This window comes from Doryrhamphus excisus, linkage group LG14 (genome assembly GCF_037039965.1).
Source record: "Doryrhamphus excisus strain RoL-2023G ecotype Guam linkage group LG14, RoL_Dexc_Guam_v1.1, whole genome shotgun sequence".
NCBI classification, from domain to species: Eukaryota; Metazoa; Chordata; class Actinopteri; order Syngnathiformes; family Syngnathidae; genus Doryrhamphus; species Doryrhamphus excisus.
Genome location: NC_136370.1, coordinates 5,834,812 through 5,849,736, shown reverse-complemented (window position 1 = coordinate 5,849,736; position 14,925 = coordinate 5,834,812). Strand labels below are relative to the sequence as shown.

Sequence of the window (14,925 nt, the reverse complement as noted above, 5' to 3'; positions counted from 1 at the left end):
GGATGCTTTGGGAGAAACTAAAAGTGAGCAAAAAACAATAAAAGCAAAACACATATTTATAAATTAGGAGTGTCACAAGATCTGGCAAGATTAAAACATGACAAGATTTCTCATTCAGAAAAAAAAAAAAGTCTTGTTGTGGGCACAAGGCCTGGGACGATAATCCATGCATTCTTCCATCCATTTTCTATACCGCTTAGCCTCACTCGGCTCGCGGGGGGATACTGAAAAGCCTATCCCAGCTGACTTGGGGCGAGAGGCAGGGTACATCCACCCAGAATCGGACCCAGATCTTCCCCCAATCTCCTGACTGTGGCCTACATGCCAACCACTGCATCACCATGCGACGATAATTCATTCATTACTTACATAAATAATAATAAATAAAAATTCGGGGCAGCACGGCGGACGAGTGGTTAGCGCGCAGACCTCACAGCTAGGAGACCAGGGTTCAATTCCACCCTCGGCCATCTCTGTGTGGAGTTTGCATGTTCTCGTGGGTTTTCTCCCACATTCCAAAAACATGCTAGGTTATTTGGCAACTCCAAATTGTCCATAGGCATGAATGTGAGTGTGAATGGTTGTCTATATGTGCCCTGTGATTGGCTGGCGACCAGTCCAGGGTGTACCCCGCCTCTCGCCCGAAGATAGGCTCCAGCGACCCTCGTGAGGAAAAAGCAGTAGAAAATGAATGAATGAATGAAATAAAAATTCGGGTTGTCAAAGTTAACGGAAGTTTCTTTTTTTGACGTGCGATTAATGTGCGTCCACACTGTAGGCTCTTTCACAAAGACCAAATTTATTTGTATCTACTGTCGCTGAGTTATCACGCCTGCCAGAGACTGGAGCAGTGCAGGCATTGTTTTTATTGTCATATACAGTGCTACCTTGCCATGTGTCCCAACTAACCAGTGTTTAAAATCTAATCTTTTTGCATTGAACTGTCAGCTAAAATTGGAGTTTCTTTTTTGCGGGATCTCGGTATAGTGATTTATATGTTTGACAAATACACAAAACACCCACACTGCTTTTACCAGTTAACCCACGAGTGACATTGTTTGTTTGGGGCTGAATGGAGATACTTCAAGTCAAGAGTGCCGAGTGGCCCTCGAGTTCACTCACTCTAAGTGGATGCCTGTGCATCGAAGAAGTGGTTTAATAAGGTCCAAATGTTCTCAGGAAAACTGCATTTGATCAGAAGCACACTGGAGAGACACACACAAACAAACTCCAGCCCAGGAATCAATTTGTGAATCATAACCAGTGGATGAACTACTGTATGGCGAGAAAAAGTCCAAAAGTCAGCTAATAAACAACAGACCTTAAAACTACCAACTTTTGTCACTTGCTGCAAGCTTTCAAAAAAGGTAATATGCTGAGGCCAAGGGGAGCAAAAAACGAGACACAAAAACAGGGTACAGTTCAGCAGTAAATAATCCACAAACTTGTCCACTTGATAATGTAAGTGGGACTGGGAAAGAGGCCATTGTTGGCTGGAGGTCATTGTTGTGTAGGGATTACGTCAGCCCAAAGGGAACTCAGTGGAACATAAAAAGGTCTGGCGCCCGACTAAAGAACATTTCTGGGAGAAATGTCATATGTTGAATTCGAACAGCTCGTATTTGGCTCGGAAATGAAAAATGCAATAACACGAGGCCCGTTTAGCATACGGTGCAAAGCAAAGCGATAGCGATCTGTACCAGTGACAACTCCGCTGTATCTTGCATGCTCAGCCTGGAAATGGAACCAATATGCTTCCAAGCTTCTGGAGGCCTATAGCTAGCGACCGTTTAAGATTTACATTCTAATTGTTGAGGAGAAAAGAACTGTACAAATAGATTCTTAGTCAACCAACCTACACACATGGAGTGTGCAATCTTTATTCATCCTCATTTACATACAAAGCACATTAGCTTTAGAACAGTGAAGATTTAGACGATGGCAGAACCAAGCCAAGGCTGAACAATACGTTTGGTTCAGCACCACAAATGGTATATTATATATACACACAAATACCGAAATTGTACTAATGTACAAGACCTCAGTTTAAAAAGCTTACAAATATCTACTATATACAGTACAGGCATTCCTCATTTATAATATATCTATAATACATGTATTTTTTTATATTTGCGTAATTGAGTATCCTAGTGAAATTTTTGTCGATTAATCAAGTAATCGGAAAGAATATACATTGTACATTTTTGTATGGCTAAAGAGCAATGTGAATGAAACTGGAAAACAGACATTACATTTAAATGAAATTGTATATTGTAAGTGTTTTGGAAAAGGGGTAAGTGGGACAAAATCTAACAATTAAACAGAAACAAAAAATCAAAGAATTAATAAACAGACAAAAAATTTAAAAATACTTGCTTTGGGTGCAAACCAAGCTGTGCAAAAAAAAAATCATGTGTAAAAGGACAGAAAACTTGCATCAATATTTAATATTGCCAAAACATTGACCCGTATTTTGAATGATTCACACTACAGCTCAATATGGCAATAAAGATCATTATAGGACCCATTCATATTTCTGTTCATTGATTTAATAGCGGGCTGCATGGCGGTCGAGTGGTTAGCGCGCACACCTCACAGCTAGGAGACCCGAGTTCATCTCGGCCATCTCTGTGTGGAGTTTGCATGTTCTCCCCATGAATGCGTGGGTTTTCTCCGGGTACTCCGGTTTCCTCCCACATTCCAAAAACATGCTAGGTTAATTGGCGACTCCAAATTGTCCATAGGTATGAATGTGAGTGTGAATGGCTGTTTGTCTATATGTGCCCTGTGATTGGCTGGCGACCAGTTCAGGGTGTACGACACATCTCGCCCAAAGACAGCTGGGATAGGCTACAGCACCCCCCGCGAGGATAAGCGGTAGAAAATGGATGGATGATTTAATAGCATAATAACATAACACACAGTGCCTATTCTACTAGTTGGCATCACGTTTAGCAACTCTTAAATAAAAAGAGACCATTTTTTAAAAACAAATAGTCGAAATCAAGAAACACAATACAAACGTAAATTATGCTTTTTCCAGTTTTCTGACCTATACATGTAGCTAGAATGTTATATATTCTCGTATTAAACGATGCCAAAGTTTCAGATAAAGAGGTCTGAAAGCGAGCCCTGAAACAAGTTTGCGATGGCTCAAAACGCTTGGTTTCAGAAGGCGTGGTAAAATTGTCCCTTTGTGATGTCACAGAGGAGCAGACTTCCTTACATGGCTGTAAGCCAAATAAGTTGCAATGGCAATAGCCCATAAGGGAAAACCACATTTGTTTACAATTCCTAAAGACGTCAATTTCAATTTCTTAGCACATCCTGGGGGTTATTATGGAGCAGGGTTATGAAGTGGTAGACCCTGAGCCGGAGGATCCAATTCGCTGTCCGTCAATACGTGGGATGGTCCTCAGTCTAAATGAAGGTTCTTATCGATGCTGCCCCAGTGTAGCCCAATAACCATTAGACGGCATGGGAGAGAAGGCTTTTTGGAACAAAAAATGCCTTCAAAGGCCTTGTCGCCTTCGATGCCACAAAATTGCACTTTTGGAATTTGCATAGGAGCGTCCTGATGGCGTCCATAGTTAATGGCAAGAGAAGGAGATCCAAACTAGAGGGTAGTTCCTCCACAATGTTTTGTGGAAAAATGACAAAGCAGTTTTCCAACCAAACAAATGGCTACGACACCATTATTACTTTGGTGAAGGTATAAGCAAAACTCACTTTCAGCCCTGCAGAGATGTTCTCAGTGGAAGCCCTAATCGCTCCTTCCTATCCACAGTCCTCCAGCTGAGAAGGGAGGCAGCCCACATCTACCCGCAAGCTGTCACCAGGCAAAGATCAGTGTGTATCCCCACCCCCCCTCAGGTGACCCACTGAAGCATGAGTGGATGGTGAGGGAAGAAGACCAAATTGGGAGGAAGGAGCAGACAAGGAGCCTCCGGGCAGGGAGATGTAGCCAGCTCTGATGCCTAGCTTATGCTTTGACTGTGAGCTGTCTTATGTAAGCGCACTGGAAGAAGGAGCCGTGTTGCTGCAACGGCAGTGAAGCAACGTACATAAATTTCACGGCTGATTATCACCCCATTTCCAAGGAGAAAAGCACTTCGTTAACTGCCGAGCTGGGCGATGGCTCAGTGCTGGTTGTGCTCGATTCTTCTCCAGAGACCTTGTTTTTTTTTTCAATGTTGGCTGTGCAGACACGTTTTTATGCACCAGGATAAAAAAAGCAACAGCTGGCATTGTGAAAAATCTGTTTTAGCATGGGCCCCAACCCCACAAAGTTTACAAACTAATCCACTGATTTTTGGAGCAGAGAAAGCTTTAGCCTTTCACATATTCTTTTCGGGACTCCTGGTGTGTCTAACTAACTAGGGATGCACCAATCCACATTTTTCCACTTCCGACCCAATCCTGATATTTGAATTTGGACATCTATCGATACCGATACAATTCCAATACCAGGGCTCTCTGTTTTTTTTTTTGTGTGTGGCCTTGAATGCAATTGGCGGAGCGCTGAGGATGGCGGCTGTAGTGCATATGTGGAGACAGCTATGTGGCTACTTTTGCTGATATTCTTGAAGCTAAGTTTTTCAACATTAAAAGTACAGATGGGGTAATAACTACAAAAGCAATCTTCACTCGCTAAATGTACTGCAAAAAAGGTCAGTAAGGATAATTCATAATGCCGCCTATAGAGAACATACTAACTCCTTATTTCTAACATCACAAAAAAATTGCTGATAGTTAATTTCCAAACAGCTAAAATAATGCATAAGGCTAAAAACAACCAATTACCTAAAAATGTCATCCAATACTTCTCTACAAGAGAGGTGAAATATGATCTCAGGGAAGAAGTACATTTGAAACACTTCTATGCTAGGACTACGTTATGATAGACATAGCATTTCAGTATGTGGAATCAAACTATGGAATGGATTGAGTAAGGACCTCAAACAATGCACAACGATGAGCCAATTCAAGAAACAATACAAGCAGTTGATGTTTGCTAAATACAAGGATGAAGAGTCTTGAACCAGTCATGATGTGCTATATATATCACTATATTGACACTTACTATGGTACCCATTATGTCATTGGATGCTCATATCACCTCGTACTTCGGTACAAGGTGCATTAGTAAAAAAAAAAAAAAACCCTTAAACTGTATTATGGAAAGCAGGAAGTGAACAAACGTAACAGATACTGATTGTGGAACTGTGAACTGATTATGGGATTGTAATCTGATGCATGTTCAAATGAAATAAAACCATTACCATTACCAGATGCATGGACTGGAAAATCTTTGGTAGGGACAATTGACGATAAATGTGAATTATGCTGCTATCCAATATTGGCTCGGACCTACCCCATCCCGAATTGTAGGACGGTGCCAGTGTACAAGGGAATGCACAGTATGTTCCTCTTTTATACATTAAAGTAGATGTAGCATTTACCTGCTTGTGCCTTTAACACAGTACCAGGCGAAGTTGGATATACCTGCATAACTTGATGCCTGGTGTTGACAGTGCCCGAGTTTTGTGTTAGGTATGAAATACTTGGCCGACAAACAACTGTTCTTCAACAGGATCTCTGTGTAAACAGGGCTTCAACAAACACCAAACATAGGCCAAGCTACATTAAACCAAACTCTAATGGAAGGCAGCCCGTTTGATTGATAGTAGGGCTGACACACAGGACAGACGCTACTGTGGCAATTCTGTGTGGCACATGAACTTAAAAATACAGTAGTGAGCTGTTTATATATGTGAAATGTATAAACTGTGGTAAAAAGATGTCTGATGACTCTTTCATAGTGACTCACTGCTTTGGATTTTATATCCCAAGCATCTTTTGAGGGCTTCTGTGGGATATGTCATATAGCCAACATCGCCACATGCACACATGGGGGAATATACACTACAGTACATCCCATAATGTCACGGTTGGATCTACAGTACATGTCTGTGGTGTCCATCCTGTTCCAATGTTGCATCACACTACAGTCTTCGTAGCAGCCACATTTTATGAGTGGAGAAATAGCTGCATGAAACCTTCTTTTGTGCACCTACACATTCCAATTCATGCCGAGAAAGAACTCTCGCTGGTATTATACAAGAGACTGCATCAATGCGAGAGGCTGACAATACTTTTAGCAGCTTTACAGTGCATAATTCCAAATCATCACTTGGGGAATCTCACTGTGCAGTTGCTCCACTTTGAGGCTGGAAAAACATTAAGCTTTTTTGTTGTTTGGCAGAAAAGACATCTCAATTTCATTGGTAGAAAATGGAAAAACAAGCACAAAAGTAGGATTGCTTATCCAAACTGGGAAAGGATTCAATCCAGTGCAAAATAGCTCCAAAAGCTTTTCTTCTGAAAAAAATCATCAGGCTTGATCGGTTAAACTAGTACCCTTCATTTTGCGTGGTTCACTTTGTTGACACGGTGACACCACACTTCTTTCTCGTTTGTTTAGTGTTTGAGACTGCCAAGCATCCAGGGAAAAAAAGAAGAAGCAGCACGACCTTGAGCCAAAACCACACTGTTTGCGGTGTGTGACGTCACTGGAAACAGTATAAACTTCAGCCCAGCAAGGCAAACAAATGAGTTTCTGTTGTAACGTTGCCTGCAAAGCACTACCTGCCATTTTTTTCCAGACGGGGAAAAGGATATTCACCAATAAAACTTTTGTATGAAGAAAGGGAAACAAACATTAAAGATGTCTGTTGTGTTTCTGCCTTTAGGGTTGTCATCTCTGATCTGCTGGTCATTCTAAAGATTAATCTACAAGAAAACACAATTAACAGACAAGGATATATAAAGTACCTGGGTTAGCATAATTTTCAGTTTACCCTAGGTCAAAATGTTGCCTCGGTTTGTATACATTTTCCAGTTAGCATACAATATGCAGAGCGTCTTGTAGTTTTACTAGTACACTGCACGAGTACAACTGTATACCTGATGTTTTTGGGGTTTTTTTTCCCCACAAAACATCCCTTAGCATCTTGTTACTGTCATTGTCCCACCATCTATGGCGTCATCAGCAGTTGACTCTGTAGTTCTTTGCACACTAAAATGATGTAATAATGATGATGATCTTTTGAATCCAGATGCACAGTAACTGAGGCCGCTTAAAGAGATGCATCTAGTCCTGATTGCAAAAAAAATCTGGTCTGATCTGCGTCATTTCCATTTATACATCATGTCAAATGTTAAAGATAGAACGGTATCTCATGATCTGCATTGGTCAAGACCAGAAAACCAAATTTGCACATCCTTATAAAGTTTCCAACCATGTTTCTCCATCTCAAGTCTATTATGCTTAAGCATGTTTGACAGCAGAACTTGCAACTGTTAACTTAAAAAGAAGCAAAATGTAGGCACAGGAAAACAACACGCCTCAAAAAGAAAAATCTGGACAGTCAGTTTTCTAGGGTGACTTGGCAACTAGCAAATGTTACATAATGCCAGCAAGGCGTTACCTTGCCATGAATCAATAATCCTGATGCCAGCCACCAAACTGAGCTCAATATTTGTTGTAACTGTAACCCATGGCAATAAATTTGGTAAGACAACAGACCAATAAGTGAGGAATTCAAAAGCAAAAAAATAAAACCTAAAATCATTTTTTTCTGTGGGGGGGAGGGGATAAGTTAAGGTGGTAAACACAACTGCAAAGCCAGCTCTGTGGTTGACATTATGTTCAATGTAATTGGACAGAAGAAATATGGAGCAAGATACGGTGTAAGCTTATCTTTTATGGCGTAGCAGAGCAAATTAAGCCCTGCCCCTGAACTGCTGCCAGGGGGAAGAGGCAATATTTTATCATAAGTGGGTTACTATAGTCAGCATCGTAAGCATGGAACATGGTTAAGATTAGAAGCCTCAAGGCTAATAACAACCAAAGAAGTCGGCCTTTCGCAGACCTGCAGTATATGCAGATGCAGTTACTGGTCTACTGATTAGAGCAAGTGTTGAAGCTAGTTGAAGCTACGTAGTTTGGATCAGCACCAAATTAAACACAATAAAAGGCATAATCAGCTTGCATATCCTTGTTGTTAGGAGTCATGCAATATTTACTGAGCAATTAAGGAAAATGAAAGGAGATCCTTGTAGGTAGTTTTTACCTAATCTTACCGAAACACAAATGAAAACATACATTCCAGAAAAGTACAATGTTATCCAGCTAGGAAAAGTTGCTCGATGTCAGCTTGCAGAATTGTCACTTGCGTGGGGGACGTCAATGTATTTTTTCTGGTTACTTGAAACTACTTGATACTTCGGAGGTCAGACTTTGGAAATTCCAAATAGGAAAAGTCCTCCATATGTACAAAATGAATGTATGTATGATTGTATGAAATATCAACATGGACTGTACACAAGATAATGAGAAAAACACATCCAACTTGAATTTAGTGGAACAAGCATGAATCAAACCATTGAGAAAGTGACAATTAGCCCAATACAAAATAACCAAGGGTTCGGGGAAGTCACCTGTATATTTTAGCCTACCTTGTAGAACATTTTTAGTGATAATATAAACAAATATACATGCATTATTAAAACTTAAACGAGCCTTAAAGTGAACCTATTATGTTCATTTTCAACCCTTTGTATTGAGTTGTGGTCACCTATAGAGCATCTACACACTAACAGAAAACGTTTTAGATTTTGCAGAATCTGCACCTATTCCAGCTGTATTTCCTTGATTTGTGCTTACCACCAAAACGGTCTGTTTTAATTTATTCCACCGGCCCGCCAACTCCGCTGTGATCGGTCACACGCTCAAATAACTCCCTAACTAAAGAAACAAATAAGGAAATCCACTCTTCTGTGACATCACAAGGGGCGATTTGACCACGCCTTTTGAAATCAAGCTTTTTGAACCATCCCAAACTTCCTTCAGGGCTCACTTCCAAATGCGCAAACCTCATTATCCAGAAAAGTGGAAAAACCATAGTAGGTCCCCATTAACACTTCCATATACACTTAGTATTTTTCAAATACATACTAACTGAGTGGTATTTCTCTTGAATATTTAAACATTCATATAAAACATTTGACCTGAAGGTCAGTTTCAGCCTTAAATATGTTACATTAACACAGCTAGCATACTTAAACATGCATGTTATGTTAATCAGCAGGATCATACCAACTCAGTGTGCAAGGCTGGGGGCGACTTAGAGGTAAACTATGTCAGGTGTCATGTTAAGAATATTCAAGCAATGCAAATACATATAAAAAATGCGTTAGATATTGTTCAATTCGTAGTTTGAAAGATGTACAATTAGTTGGTTAGCAAAACAGTGGTCTCGTGCGCACTAGTCTACCTGCACGCGCACACTTGTTCCAATACAAAAGTGGCGAATAGCAAACAACAGCTGTCTTTCCTAACAATATACTGAAAAAAGGACTGCAAAAACACTTATCAGAACTCGTTTACTACCACATACGCGCAAAGACAAACTCATTGGTGGTATTTACTTACCAGTTTATGTGTTGAAAACGACGCTTCGTTCCACGTGCAGCCCACAAATCCTCGCCTCGCGCACCTCTCCGGCTAAAAGCTAGCTTGTCGATTAATCTAACATGTCCGCACTTTTTGTTTTCCAGAGTTTCGTGTTGTAAAGGAGACTTTTTCCACTCACCAGTGGAACCGACCGCCTGACCGCTCGCCTGACTGACTGACTGACTGACTGCGGCTGTGGATGAAGCAGCCAGTAGCAGGTTCTCCCTCACACACACACAAATATATATCCACACACACACACACACACACAGTCGTGACGTCACCAGCCATATTTTGGAATTCCTCTACACACGTTTGCATATTGAAAACAATGAATTGTGTTTTAAAGCACAAGACACGATTACCAAGTCTGTTGAGCCATCTAGTTTGAATATTCCATTCATTTCGATTGACAGTGACTTACAGATAAGTATGACGATTGTTTTAGCCAATATACTAACTAAAGACACATTCAAATGTAATATAAGTGCAAAAGAAGGTGTGTTTTTCCACATGAATTGTATGATTTATCTTTCTAACATACATTAACTGCCCCGTAAACCCTAATATAGTAGCTGACTTTGTGTGATTATGTCACAAAAAAATATGTGCAAGGCTGTGAATGTGGAATTGCACAGTTGGATAATGTTTTTTTTAATCTGATACCAGTACTATGTTGTTGCTTCAAAAAAAGGAAAACATACTGATTTTGTCCAAAAGCAATGTATTTTTAATGGAATTGTATGGCATGCAAGTCGGACAGTAATTTACTAAATACTTAATTTAAATAATAAAAAATAAAATGATAACCAAGCAATAAATTGTCATAATTATCACAGCAAAACCACCTTCATGCACTTGTTACAGGTAGCTTTGTCTGCATTGATTATACTGTATCATCAAAGTACCAGTACAAGAACAAATACTTCTGAAGACGTTCATTTTAACCAATGAACTTTGGATGAGTGTGCGCATAACTTTCTAGCAGCAATCTGGCACGCACATTAATGTAAGTCACACCGTTGTTTGTTCTTAAAACTGACTGGACGCTAATAGATGCATTCAAAGAGGCAGATTTTGTGGGAAAATTTGCTCTTTCGGGCGGCACGGCGAACGAGTTGTTAGCGCGCAGACCTCACAGCTAGGAGACCAGGGTTCAATTCCACCCTCGGCCATCTCTGTGTGGAGTTTGCATGTTCTCCCCGTGCATGCGTGGGTTTTCTCCGGGTACTCCGGTTTCCTCCCACATTCCAAAAACATCCTAGGTTAATTGGCCACTCCAAATTGTCCATAGGTATGAATGTGAGTGTGAATGGTTGTTTGTCTATATGTGCCCTGTGATTGGCTGGCGACCACTCCAGGGTGTACCCCGCCTCTCGCCTGAAGACAGCTGGGATAGGCTCCAGCACCCCCGTGACCCGCGTGAGGAAAAAGCGGTAGAAAATGAATGAATGAATGAATGAATTTGCTCTTGCGAAAAACGATATAACGGTGGGCATGTTTGTTGACTACTTTGAATAGTTTACTAAACACATTCACTGAAAATCTCATGTATTTTCAAGTCATCGGACTAAAGTCCAAGTCAAGGATGCCAAAGTTCAAGTAAAGTTTACAGTTTTTGATGATACTGTCAAGTTGAGTCCAAAGTCATCGAAGTTGTAATTCGGGTCCGAGTCACGTCACTTAAGTCCACACCTCTGTTGTCTAGTCATTGGTGTGCAAGGTCAGAAGCTGTTATGTCAAACCAAACTAAATTAAAAATATAACATGGAAATTTATATTTAACATGTTCAGACACTTGTGTTGTTGTCGAATGTTATTTGTTGTGTTTTGTTTTTCTCCAGTTTAATTAAATGTGCATGTGAATGGTCAAAATCTGTGATATCAACCCAGATTGGATCCAGATTTGACACCAATGTGAATAGAAAGTAACACGTAGCATGTTCGGCTACATACGAGTGGTAAATGTAATTTGAATTACATTAGAATTCCCACTCAATCTAATGTAATTTGAATGAATGAATAATAATTTATTAAACTATTTCCTCTGCCTATGCAATGGCTGAGGCTTCCAAACCAAACCAATTTTCATCTTGATCTGATCCAGATTGTGTATTGGTAAGCAAATGTGTTGTCTCTTGCCATGTATGACATTGGATATGTTGTCCTTCTTTATGAAGAACTTCATAAATTTTTCTTGCCTCATATTGAAAAGAAATGTTATTCATTCATTTTCTACTGCTTATCCTCAAGAGGGTCGCGGGGGGTGCTGGAACCTATCCCACCTGTCTTTGGGCGAGAGGCGGGGTTAACCCTGGACTGGTCGCGAGACCAATCACAGGGCACATATAGACAAACAGCCATTCACACTCACGTTCATACCTATGGACAATTTGGAGTGGCCAATTAACCTAGCATGTTTTTGGAATGTGGGAGGAAACCGGAGTACCTGGAGAAAACCCACGCATACACAGGGAGAACATGCAAACTCCACACAGAGATGGACGAGGGTGGAATTGAACCCTGATCTCCTAGCTGTGAGGTCTGCGCTCTAACCGCTCGCCCACCGTGCAACCAATAAATGTTCTATCGGGATTAATTTATTAAGATAACTCAAAATCCTAGTTATGGCTATTTGTTGCTCCCCCCAAAGACGGGGCATCAATTTGGAGGTCTAATTGGAAAAACAATAACAGTTATCACTCTGCCTTTATGATGAATAGAGACGAGGTCTTTTGTTGCCTCTGCTCTGGTAATCTAATTGTTTAGGGGACAGGTGGTGCTCAGTCCATAAAACAAACAATTACATTATATGGCAGATACATTTTTACATTGACTTCGACACATGCTCTAGGAGCACTGTTTGCTCAGCGAAATAAAAAAAAACATGCTACATACATAGGACTCTATGTATTGTTGTAGAATCTGGTCAAGAACATTACTTATTCAGCTTTGAAAAATATCCCGTGTGACTGACAATTAATACAATTCATTGAATCTATTTTTAAAAGAATAGATGGACTACCATCATTAAGTGAATAGTGCAACGAACAACCCTCAAGGTGGCTGTAAAAATGAAAGCTTAGGGTGCTTTGGACACCATGATGCTACCTGAAAAGGTTTCTCAACTCATAACAGCCACATTTATGAGAAAATACAGCTCTCAGAAGGCTCATAAACTCAGGCCAGAAAATAATTGGACTCCCACAGGCCCCTCCCTTTTTGATCGTTTCAGCTGCCACAGAGCTAGCGGCATGATGAAGGATGTCACCAGCGCCCGTTGTCCTTTTACCGCTGCCTTCTTGTCTTTGCTGCTGCTATTGTAGGCTGTATTTTCTTGTTGCGTATCTGTGTGGGTTAGGCCGTTCATGTTAAATGTCCTGCATGTGATATTGGGCTTACAAGACAATGTGTGGCGGTCATAAAGCCACACCGCTCCCGGAGCCTATAATGGTGCCAAACATAATATTTTATGATTTAATTACGCAGTCACTAACCTTCAATAACTTTGACACAGAAGGTTTCCCACCCAATACTCGGTTGAACAGGAACCAGCTCATTTGCCAAGGTCGCCATGAAAGGGGTCGTTACGCTTCTTCGAATCCCTGAACAATTGCCAGCATCTCCCAACTAAGAGTATGGGAGATGTCTGTGTTTATTCCCACTGCTTGCTTTGGTCAACACTATTGCTATAGCGCTGTGTGAGTGGCTACAACTGTGTGTGTCTTTGTGTCTGTCCTGCTGGCTGTATTTGGCCGCTCATCGAAGCCCTTTGCAAAATAATGAAATCATTTCTTGTTAGTTTTGGCGTCCCTTGTTAGCTTTTGGATAGACACCACTGCCTCTGCTGAGGTTGTTGATCACATGCTTTATAAAGAAACAACACTTCTGTTTTGGGTAACAAAGTGCTAGCATGCTACAGAACAGGATTGCCCTAGCCAAATGAGTTTTACCTGGATCTGTGTTAGTACCACAGGGATTTGGTCATTGTCAGTACATAGTTCAGTTCGGTTGCGAATACTTCATATTTTCACAGACCATTTGAAATTCAACTGAAGATTGGTTTCTCTGTTAGTGCGGTATGTTTGCTCAGATATGGGGTTTCGGCTGAGTGGTGGTCTCGGAACCGTCGCTGTGCTAGGTGTGCCTTAGAGGTGACATAATTGCAGGAAGTACAAATGGCGAAAACGCTGACTTGTCGAGCACATTTTGGGTTTTGCATTTGTGTGGTTAGCATGTCGTCAAACATGACCAACAGTGAAATTTGTACAAGATCTCCAATGAAGTGCATCTATTTAAAGGCAATTAAAAGGTGCTTGAATTTTTGGAGCAAAGCATCTGAATAACTACTTTGTCCGACTGAATCCCACCTACCAAATTGTCTGGTTCAGATGACAGGGATGGCAATCCTGTCAAAACACACTCCTAAGTTTAGCTTTAATCAGTGACAAATGGTAATGGTAATGGTAATGGTTTCATGTCATTTGAACATGCATCAGATTACAATTGAGTGCATCACATAATCAGTTCACAGTTCTACATGTCCAAAAGGAGTAGGAAGAAGCAAAGCTTATTAAATCCTACCCCTCCATCTGGTACTTTTACAATCAGTAACTGTTACATTTGTTCACTTCCTGCTTTCCATAATACAGTTTAAGTTTTTTTTTTTTTTTTAATAATGTACCTCGTACCAAAGTACGAGGTGATATGAGCATCCAATGCCATAATGTGTACCATAGTAAGTGTCAATATAGTGATATATATATCACATCATGACTGGTTCAAGACTCTTCATCCTTGTATTTAGCAAACATCAACTGCTTGTATTGTTTCTTGAATTGGCTCATCGTTGTGCATTGTTTGAGGTCCTTACTCAATCCATTCCATAGTTTGATTCCACATACTGAAATGCTATGGCTAGCATAACGTAGTCCTAGCATAGAAGTGTTTCAAATGTACTTCTTCCCTGAGATCATATTTCTCCTCTCTTGTAGAGAAGTATTGGATGACATTTTTCAGTAATTGGTTATTTTTAGCCTTATGCATTATTTTAGCTGTTTGAAGATGAACTATATCAGCATTTGTGATTTTAGAAATAAGGAGTTAGTATGTTATCTGTAGGCGGCATTATGAATTATCCTTACTGACCTTTTTTGCAGTACATTTAGCGAGTGAAGATTGCTTTTATAGTTATTAGCCCATATTTCCATGTCACATTCTCATTCATTTGTGTCATTCTAGTCAGCTCTCCTCAAATGTTACAATCTACTCGAGTAACCAGCAATCAGTAACTGTTACATTTGTTCACTTCCTGCTTTCCATAATACAGTTTAAGTTTTTTTTTTTTAAATAATGCACCTTGTACCGAAGTAGGAGGTGATATGAGCATCCAATGACATAATGGGTAC

At 40.4% G+C, this 14,925-nt stretch overlaps 1 protein-coding gene across 2 annotated transcripts in view; it reads right to left on the bottom strand.

Annotated features, from left to right (window-relative positions):
• The window catches only part of stxbp6 (syntaxin binding protein 6 (amisyn)), a 62,863-nt gene extending 53,127 nt beyond the window's left edge, over positions 1-9,736 (bottom strand). Inside the window, exon 1 of one of the 2 annotated variants that reach the window (XM_058090332.2) lies at positions 9,497-9,736. The gene's annotated coding sequence lies outside the window, so the exon portion shown is untranslated. The remainder of the gene's footprint in view (positions 1-9,496) is intronic. The other variant, XM_058090331.2, reaches the window with a different exon arrangement.
• Positions 9,737-14,925: the final 5,189 nt, after the last annotated feature.